Source organism: Lolium rigidum, chromosome 6, assembly GCF_022539505.1.
Source record: "Lolium rigidum isolate FL_2022 chromosome 6, APGP_CSIRO_Lrig_0.1, whole genome shotgun sequence".
Lineage (NCBI taxonomy): Eukaryota > Viridiplantae > Streptophyta > Magnoliopsida > Poales > Poaceae > Lolium > Lolium rigidum.
In genome coordinates this window covers 94,105,706-94,116,100 of record NC_061513.1, presented here as the reverse complement: position 1 = coordinate 94,116,100, position 10,395 = coordinate 94,105,706, and positions in this window count along the sequence as shown.

The window sequence follows — 10,395 nt, the reverse complement described above, 5'->3', positions numbered from 1 at the left end:
AATCATAAAGAGATATAAATAAGCACCTCACTATGCCATTCAACGGTGAATAAGTATTCGTGAAATCTAGCCTAAGAGACCCACACGGTGCACATACTGTCACCTTTACACACGTGGGACAAGGAGTCTCCGGAGATCACATAAGTAAAACTCACTTGACTAGCATAATGACATCTAGATTACAAGCATCATCATATGAATCTCAATCATGTAAGGCAGCTCATGAGATTATTGTATTGAAGTACATAGGAGAGAGATGAACCACATAGCTACCGGTACAACCCCGAGCCTCGATGGAGAACTACTCCCTCCTCATGGGAGCAGCAGCGGTGATGAAGATGGCGGTGGAGATGGCAGCGGTGTCGATGGAGAAGCCTTCAGGGGCACTTCCCCGCTCCGGCGGGGTGCCGGAACGAGAGACTCCTGTCCCCCGGATCTTGGCTTCGCGATGGCGGCGGCTGCGGAAGGCTTTTGTGGTTTTCGTCGAACGCCCGAGGTTTTTAGGTCAGGGGCTTTATATAGGCGGAGAGGCGGCGCAGGAGGGCTTCTGGGGGGCCCACACCCTAGGGGGGCGCCCCCCCCTTGGCCGCGCCGGGGTGTGGTGTGGTGGCCCTGCCCCCCTTCTATGGCGGTTCTCGTGTGTTCTGGATGCTTCCGGGTAAAATAGGAACCTGGGCGTTGATTTCGTCCGATTCCGAGAATATTTCGTTACTAGGATTTCTGAAACCAAAAACAGCAGAAAACGAGAACTGGCACTTCGGCATCTTGTTAATAGGTTAGTTCCAGAAAATGCACGAATATGACATAAAGTGTGCATATAACATGTAGATAACATCAATAATGTGGCATGGAACACAAGAAATTATCGATACGTTGGAGACGTATCAGATGTCGAAGGCGGATAATTCAATGCCCCATTTAGCCGTCCGTCCTGTTGCGTCAGCGTTGTTGAGAATTGTTGACAGCGGAGCTTTGCTCACAACTGTTACTGGGTGCTCTTGGAAGTAGTGTCTCAGCTTCCGGCTGCCTAGGAAAACTCCATAAGCTAGCTTCTGAAAGTGAGGGTATCTTTGCTTTGACTCCGTCAGCACCTCGCTTATGTAGTAGACAGGTCTTTGGACGTCATATTCATGACCTTCTTCCTTGCGCTCCACCATGATGACGAGGCTGATGACTTTGTTGGTAGCTGCCAGATAAAGGAGCATTGGCTCTGACTCTGCTGGGGCTGCCAGGATAGGTGGGGAGGTAAGTATTTCCTTCAACCCTCGAAGAGCTGCGTCAGCTGCGTCGTCCCAGACAAACTTTTGTCTGTTTTCTTCAACAACTTGTACAGAGGTAGCGCCTTCTCGCCAAGACGGCTAACAAACCTACTGATTGCTGCGACACAACCAGTTAGTCGTTGCACATCTTTGAGACAAGTTGGCCGTTTGATACACAGGATTGCCTTGATCTTTTCCGGGTTAACCTCAATGCCTCGTGAGAGACTATGAAGCCAAGGAGTTTTCCGGCTGGCACGCCAAAGACGCACTTCAGCGGATTCAACATCATCTTGTACCGACGGAGATTCTCAAAGGTTTCGTGAGGTCGCTGATCAAGTCGGATCCTTTCCGGGTCATGACCGCGATGTCGTCGACGTAGGCGTGCACGTTCCGGCCAATTTGGTCCTTCGAGGCATCGCTGCATCGTACGTTGGTAGGTGGCACCTGCGTTTTTCAAACCAAAAGGCATAGTAACATAGCGAGTAAGTGCCAAACGGGGTAATGAATGAAGTCGCCTTTTGGTCGGATTCCTTCATCCGGATCCGATGGTACCGGAATACGCATCAAGAAAACACGAAGTTCCGCCCCCGCCGTCGAATCAATGACTTGGTCAATGCGCGGCGGGGGAACGGATCCTTCGGGCAATGTTTGTTCAAGCCGGAGTAATCGATGCACATTCTTAGTATTTCGGTGTTCTTTTTGGGTACAAGGACGGGATTCGCGACCCAATCGGTGTGGATAACTTCTATTACAAAACCTGCTTCTAGTAACTTTGCTAGTTCCATTCCTATGGCGCGGCGCTTCTTATCTCCAAAGCTTCGCATAGCTTGCTTCACTGGTTTAGCCCCCGGATTTATGTTGAGGTAGTGCTCGGCGAGTCCCTAGGTACTCCGGACATGTCAGAAGGTTGCCATGCGAAGATGTCCATGTTAGCGCGGAGGAACTCGACGAGCGCGCTTTCCTATTTGGGGTCCATGTTGGCTCCGATCGAGACTTGCTTGCTAGGGTCATCTTCCTTGAAGCTGACTTTCTTGGTCTCTATCGCGGCCCTGAAGGAGTTTTTCTGTTCGGAGATCTGCTTCTTGGTGGTTTGCATCTCAGTCGGATCCACCGCGGCCCTGTAGCCTTTCAGCTCTTCTCCGGATATGACAGACTCTGCGAAGGCGGCTTCGCCCAACTCGCACTCGTGAGCCTTTTTGTAGTCTCCGGTTATGGTGATCATACCATTGGGACCCGGCATCTTGAGCTTGTTGTAGATATAGCACGCTCTTGCGTGGAACTTGTGGTAGGTGGGCCTGCCGAAGATGACGTGGTAGGAGCTCTTGAAGGGCACAACTTCAAACGTGATCTTTTCTTCGCGGAAATTATGAACATCGCCGAAAGCCACGGGAAGTGTGATGCTGCCGAGGGAGTTCGCCTTCTTACCCGGAACCACGCCGTGAAACTCGGTGGTGCTGCGTTTGAGCTGTTCCTTGGTGAGGTTCATCCGCTCCGAGTCTCCGGGTACATGATGTTCAAGCTGGCTCCGCCATCCATGAGGCACTTGGAGAAGTCATACCCGTCTATGCGGGGACTCACAACCAAGGCGTAGTATTCTTTTGGCACAATGGCGGGATGATCCTCCCTGTCAAATGTGCATGGAACTTCCGACCACCTGACATACTGCGGCACAGCCGGAACCGTGGCGTTCGGGATCCGGGTAGCTGATTTTGTAGCGCGGATCGTGGGGGTTCCGAGGAAGGTGTGGTAAGCCCCCACGCTCTTTTTCTCGAAGGGGTTGGATTTACTCGCGGATCCGGCTTTGGGATCCGGCGAGTTATCATCCTCGTCCATCGCCTCGGAACTGTCCTCCTCCTTGTCCTTGTTCTTGCCCTTGCCTCCTTTGCCGCGTGGGCGGTGTTTCCGGGCTCGTTTGTATCCTGCCTCCGGGTCGTTCTTTAGGTCGTTGACCCACTTGCAGTTGCGGTTGGTGTGAGTGGACTTCCCCGTAGCCGGATCCAAGTGGGCCGGGCAGGGCATGTCTCCGTACTCCTCGTAGGTTTGCGGGCGCGGGATCCGCCAGCGGTGACCTCAGTGCCATGCTGCTGACCCCTGCCGGCTCCGCCTCCGCGGCCGCGTCCTCTTCCGCCTCCTGAGCCTCCGCGTTGGAACGCCATGGCGACCATGTCGGATCCGCCACTCTTCTGGTCATCAGGGTTTTTGCGTTTGTGGCCGCTGCTGTTACCGTTATCACGGTTCTTCTTTTGTTGGTGCAGGGGGATTGCTGTAGCTGCGATATCGCCGCCTGCGTCATCATCGGCGGCAGTGTGATCACTGGCAATGGAGATCATCTCGTCCAAAGTCAATTTGTTGGCGTTAGCCAAACATGTGAGCTTATGCCTCAGCAATCCTCCTCTCTGCAGTCCACCAATGAAGGCGTACATGGCAGTGGTGTGATCGACGTTTTCGCACTCGTTCCTGCATGCCAACCATCGTGTGAGGAAGTTTCTTGAGGTTTCTCCCTTCTTCGGATACAAGCTTGTAAGTCACTTGCCGTGGCAGGTCTTTTGTAGGTGCCTCCGAAGTGTTTCTCAAAAGCGGTCTTCGAGGTCGAACCGACAAAAGATGGAGTTTTTCTCGAGGTCGCCGAGCCGGATCCGGGCTGGTCCTACAAGGTACAAGCTGGAGCATGCGGCAGGCGATATTAGGGGTTCCTCCGGCGAAGGTTACTTGCATTGTAGTAATCCTCGATCCAGGTATCCGGCCTTTCGGTGCCATCATAATGCTTCGGGTTTCCGGGTAACTTGAGGGAGCTCCTTGGCTTTGGTTCCTCTTGAATCATCCCGCCAAAGCACTTCGGTCCGATGTAGTCGGTTCCGTATTCGTTGAGGCGTTCCCGCGCGTCGCGCGAGCCGTGACGGGGGACCGTGAGCGAGAGCGAGATCTCCGGCCACCGCCTCCGCCTCCACCTCCGCCGCCACCGCTAGGTGGTGGTGAGGGAGACCTGCGAGGGGGCCGATCCGACCTCTCTGCTTCCGCCTACAGATTCTCCCCGGCCCTCCCGGTGCTGGCTCCGGCTCCTGTGGCTGCCTTCGCCGTGGCGCTGGCTGCCCTGGTCGTTCCGGCTCCGGCGGGGCTCCGGGTCGCGCTCCTCATTCCGGCTCCTCCTAGGCTCGGGCTCACGATCATTGTTCTGATTCCGGCGAGGCTCCGGCGTGCGCTCCCTGTTCCGGTTTCCGGAAGGCATCACGATGTCGCGGATAATAATTCCACCATGCCCTTGAGGCCTGGTGTTTCCGGCTGGACTACGGCGACGAGGGGGACGCGGGTAACCATTAGGCGGAGGAGAGGCGTTGCAGTACTTGTCTCGTCCAGCGTACATTGCATCCTTTCCCTTTCTCGGATCTGACGGTGGCGTCTTTGATGGTACGGGGATCGGATTTGGGTGTTCCCTGGCTTTTCTTCTGCGTTCCGAGGATCCGGTTCACGACTCGTCATCTCGATGGCGATTGTTGTGGGCGTCCTTCTGCGCAGTGGAGACGCAATGCTCCGGGTTAGATTCCAACTTGCGCGAAGTATCTGCCTTGCTCGCTTGTTTAACCGCTGAAGCGACGAGCGTGCGCAAGTAGTTGATGTCAACCTCCTCGTCACTTTTCTTCAGAATTTCTGCAGCTTTTGCCAAATTGTCCTTTGGGGTGGCGAGCGGCTCGCTGTTCGGCAGGGGTTGCGAAGTTGATCCTGCGGGGAGGGATTGCTTCTCTGACGATTCTATCAGCCTCCGCCTGTGCGTAGGTCATTTTCACCTCCCACTCCGCTCTCATACTCTTGACTTGCTCGAGCGTTGCGGTGACTTCGCGATCCTGTCTTTCAAAGCGATCCATGATCAGTGCAGCTTCTTCCCTCTCATCCAATATAGCAGCTGCGGTGTTAGCAAATTTTTTGGCTGTGGCCAGCATCTCCTTTCTAGTGGCCTCTAAAGCCTCCGGATCTGCGGCATCGCCAGGAGTTATTGGCTTGTTGAGGACGTCGACTTTGCGACCAAATCCATGCGAGCTTGTGCAACTATCTCTTCAGGCGACAGGAGGCTCTCCGAGGAAGGATCCCTACGGGGCCGTTCCCGCGACATCGGAGATCCGTGGTGGGATGGCTGGGGGTCGGATTGAGTGTCTGCCGCTTCGGATCCGTCTTCTCCGAGCGCCGCTACAGTTGCAAGTACCTGCTTTGGCTGGACGGAATCGACTTCAGGCTGTTCACCGTATCCGAGTTCCGTCACCTTGCGATCAAACTCTGCAGTGTCCATGGACTGGGTGTCTCCGGAGATTGGGCTTAGATTTCCCAAGATCGACTCTTCAACCGGAGTTTCGCTTTCTCCGACAGCCTTTTGCTGATCCGGGTGTTATCACCAGATTTTGGCTAAATCAGGAGGTGGGCCGCGATCAAGATGGGCTTGGGAGATTACATATGGAAGAATTATGAAGCGGCCTGGCACGGAGAATTTGGGCTAGTTAGCCCGTGTATCTTAATATAATAGATTGTATATCGGTTTAGAAGTTAGATTTTATCTCGTGCACGGTTTGGTGCACGCCCACATTAGAAAGTCCCCTGGACTATAAATATGTACCTAGGGTTTATGGAATAAACAACAACTCACGTTCAACCCCAAAAACAAACCAATCTCGGCGCATCGCCAACTCCTTCGTCTCGAGGGTTTCTATCAGGTAAGCGACATGCTGCCTAGATCGCATCTTGCGATCTAGGCAGCACAAGCTCCACGTTGTTCATGCGTTGCTCGTACTGAAGCGCTTTTGATGGCGAGCAACGTAGTTATCATTAGATGTGTTAGGGTTAGCATTGTTCTTCGTTTAAGCATGCTTACGTAGTGCAACCCTTGCATATCTAGCCGTCCTCACGCCTACCTCGGGTGTGGGGGCGGCACCCCGCTTGATCATTATTTAGTAGATCTGATCCGTTACGATTGCTCCTTGTTCTACAAGGATTAGTTTAATATCTGCAATAGTTTGGCCTTACAAAGGGGGAGGATCCGTGGCACGTAGGGTGGCGTTCGCAAGTCCTAAACGGGATGTTCCTAGGATCAACTTCATGTTGGTTTTTGGCCTTGTTTAGGATCGGCTTACGAGCACCGTGCGTGGCCATCCGGCCCAACCTGGAGTAGGATGATCCGATTATGTGGTGAAAACCCTAAATCGTCGTAGATCTCATTAGCTTCATCTTGATCAAGCAGGACCACCAAGTATTCGTACACCCCGTACGGATCATGGGTGGATCGGCTCTTTGAGCCGATTCACAAGATAACCTGAGAGCCGATCGAGGCTCGTATTTAACGTTTACATGTATGCCCTGCAGGAAACTAAGCGAGGCAATCTCATCACCTTCCTGACCAGGTATAGGTCAGGTGGCACGCCCTTGCACTTCGCAGCGCCGCGTGTGACCGAGAAGAGCATTGCGGGCCGTCGCTCGGAGGGGTCTCAGCCAGCCGCAGCTCTAGGCTCCCCCCGGCTCTACAGTGTTGACAAGGCCGCTGCCCGCCGGTGGGTTTTGGCAGTCAACACATTCCGGCACGCCCGGTGGGACGTTCGTCTACATCAACCACATCGCCATCTACATCTGAGATGGTGGACGGCACGCCAGTCACATGCGACGAAATCAAAGCCATCCTCGAAGCCGCACTCTTCGGCTCCTCCCACCGAACCCACTCCCATGGCGTAGGGGGAGGGGCTCCACGCCCGAAGGCGCACTTGATGGGAGAAATCTCTCCACCCCGTTGGAGGAGCGCACCAAGTCTCTGAAGCATGGGGATCTGCCCAAGGAGCTCAGAAGGGAACATGACGGGATCAAGGCAACCCTTGGAACCGAACTCATCGGCTCCGCTGAGAAGACCCGGCCGCACGGTATCGGGCTTGGTAGAAACCCACGTCCGGGTCCCGGTGTCGACACGGTGGATCTCAGCCACCCCATAGATCGGCCAAAGTCTTCCTTTGGTGTCAATGTGGCAGGATCTGCAAGCTGCCATGACAAAGAGGAAACAGAAAGCAGCCACTCCCGTGGCAAGGATGAAGAGGGAGCCGATCCGCGCGGCCAACCCCGAGGTGAGGACATGCGGTGCCTGGCAAGGGAGGGAATAAGAAGCATGCGGTATCAACGCCCACACTCCAAGCACCCTCTCAGCAAATACGAGCAACACCAAGACCGACGTCGGCGCTACGACGCCGACGATGAGAGGAATGTCTGGTCTGATGCCGAGGTCGGAAGGTACCGCCAACATGGTAGAAGCACCAACGGGTACGGTCGTCGCGCCGAAGGGAGGCCAAGGGGACGGAGTGACATGGATAAGCACTCGGGACTGCCCGTTCTTCAAACATTGCTTCGGGACTCGGGGATGAGCCGATTGCCAACAATCGAGGACTGCCCGAGAATGCAAACAAAGAAAGAAGGGTGCCCCCCGCATCGGGACAAGCGTGCCGAGTCCCTCGGATGGAAGATCTCGAGGAGCTAGAGGACGGTAGTGAAGAATACAAATATCATCAGTCCAGATGGTACCCTGATGGGCTCAGCCGTTCCCAGAAGCAAAGAGTCCAGCGTCCGCAAGGGTTGAAAGAAACTGAAAGATTATATCTGCGCACGCTAAGGAGGGCACGGCCCGATCTGGCCGCCAAAATTCTGCGAACCCTGGACGAGGAAGGTCAGCCACAAAGAAAAGAGTGGCGCCCGAACGGAGAAAAGCCGATGATGAAACATCGGCTGGCACAAATATGGTGTTTATCCTCCCGTCGGAGTTCAATGCCCCAGGGTTAGACGAGACCTCCGTGGCACAACTTGACTGCGGCCCACGGCCGGTTATCTTTGAGAAGCCACGAGACAGGAGCTACAGGCATCTGAAGGCCCTGTACTTACGAGGGTATATTGATGGGAGGCACTGTAAACGGGATGCTTGGTGGACACCGGAGCGGCGATTAACATCATGCCGTACTCTATGCTACGTCGGCTGGGACGCTCGAGTTCGGATCTAATCAAGACCAACGTAACGTTGAGCGACTTCAATGGCCAAGCATACTGAAGCACAAGGAGTTCTGAATGTGGATCCGACCGTAGGAAGAAAAACCATCCCCACGGCGTTCTTTATCGTTGATAGCACGAGCGGTTATGCTTTGTTTTGCTAGGAAGAGATTAGATCCACGCCAAGCTGCTGCATTCCCTCCACGATGCACCAATGCATAATACGAGTGGGATGGGGATGAGGTAGAGGTCGTCCAAGCCGACGACTCGGCCGAAGTTTCAACGGCTGGCATGAACGCATGGGAAGCAGCAGGCCAAGAACCCCTTTCAGGCATCAAATTGGACGACTGCGAGCGCATCGATGTGACGAAGGGAAGGGTTAAGCTGGTTTTGTCCACTGGCCTGACCATGTAGTGTAAGCCAAGCGATGTGCAAGTCGGCGAGGCTGATCCTTGTGATCGGCCCCAAGGATCTGTGAAGGAGCGTTACAAGACCTTCACTGAGCAAACAACGTGGAGGCCGATTCCGATGTCGGCCGTGAATATCCTCACCCACCATTACTGCTCGGGTTCAACATGTTATCCAACGGAGCCGATACCATCAATTCTCTTGATGAGAATCGGCTCGGGGGCACCCGAGTAGATAAAATACGAGGGTATGCAACAGAACCATTTCATCTTCTGTTGATGGGTATTGGAACATGGGGGCCGATATACAAGTCGGCCGAAAAATAAAAAAAAAATTTCAGGCAAGGCCGATGCGGCGAGCATCGACTTAAGAGCGAGAGGGGGTAGTTCCCTCCAAGAGTCTGGAGGGCGTCAGAAACACGAAGACGTTCTCACCGGAAGTTGCTTCAGCCTGCCGAAGATGACGAGCTGATCTGATCAGCAAGGCGCAAGGTTTGGACTAAAGAAGCTCGGGGGAGGGCGGCTCGTCCTGGAATTCCCTCATTCTAAAAGAGCCGATTTGTTCTGAATCGGTTGATACGACGTTGTGAGTTAGAAACCAAGGATGATTGACGTGATCAGCTCGCTGCTATTCTCACCTTGAAGGCCCGGGGGGCAGCTCACCTTGAAGGTCTCTGCTCCGGGGAGCCGATCTCGTTGGGATCGGCCGAACTCTGCACCGCAAGTTACCTGAAGAACGGTGCTTATGTTGCAAAATTATCATAGCTTGCTTCGGATCGGCTGTATGGACCCTCAACGGAAGGGAGGTGATCGGCTGGTGGCCCTGCGGGATAGCTCTCTTGGACAAGGTTGAGCCCGCCCGAAATCTCAATGGTGATGATCCATCCTTTACCCTCGCCTTGGCTAAGGCTCGGGGGCAGCTCGCCCTCGAGGTCTAACCAACTCTGTCAAGGTGGGCCCGCTCTTCGTGTCGGCTCGTTCAAAAGACGGTGTTTATTGTAGAGGGAAGGCTGTCGGAGCTGAACGAGCAGAATTCGGAGAGAATAAGGAAGAGGAGACCTGACATTATTTCAGGAGTTTTGCCGCTAGGTCCAACATGTCATCTTGAATGAGATCTGTGGATTCGCGCGAATAAGGCTTGGACTTGTGTGGCAAGGAGTTTGGGTCTGGATGGATCTATCTCGAAATCTAGTATGGGAGGCCGATGCGATGCCATCGGCTTGTTGGGCATGGTCTAGTGTGGCAATCGGCAGAATCAGGAGGGAAGACAATCGGCTAAATTATCATAAATGGAATCGGCAAAATCGAGTTGGGGAATTTCTTCATTGACGAGCCAGATTTCTTACGAGAGAAGAGCTGATTGCCCTCAAAGAGAAGACCAGGGGGATACATTGCCCCGTCTGCTACTGCTAGTCCTATGCTAAGACCCTATCTAGGGGCCGCTGCTGCCCTCGTCGTCGTCGTCGTCGCCGTCGTCGCCACCGCCGGTGCTACTCCCCGCCGGCTCGTCGTCGCTGCTCCAGCGGCCGCCGATAGGACCCTCGTCGTCTTCGTCCTCTTCGTCGGCGTCGTCGTCACTGTCGACGTCGCTGAAGTTCCCGGGCCAGAGGTGGCGGCGTTTGGCCGGCGGCTCGTCGGAGGAGGCTGTCTTCATCCTCCTCCTCCTCTCCCTCTTCCTTCACCTCCTCGGAGGTGGTGAAGTCCGCCCGGGAGAGGCGGTCGTCTTCGCTCTCCTC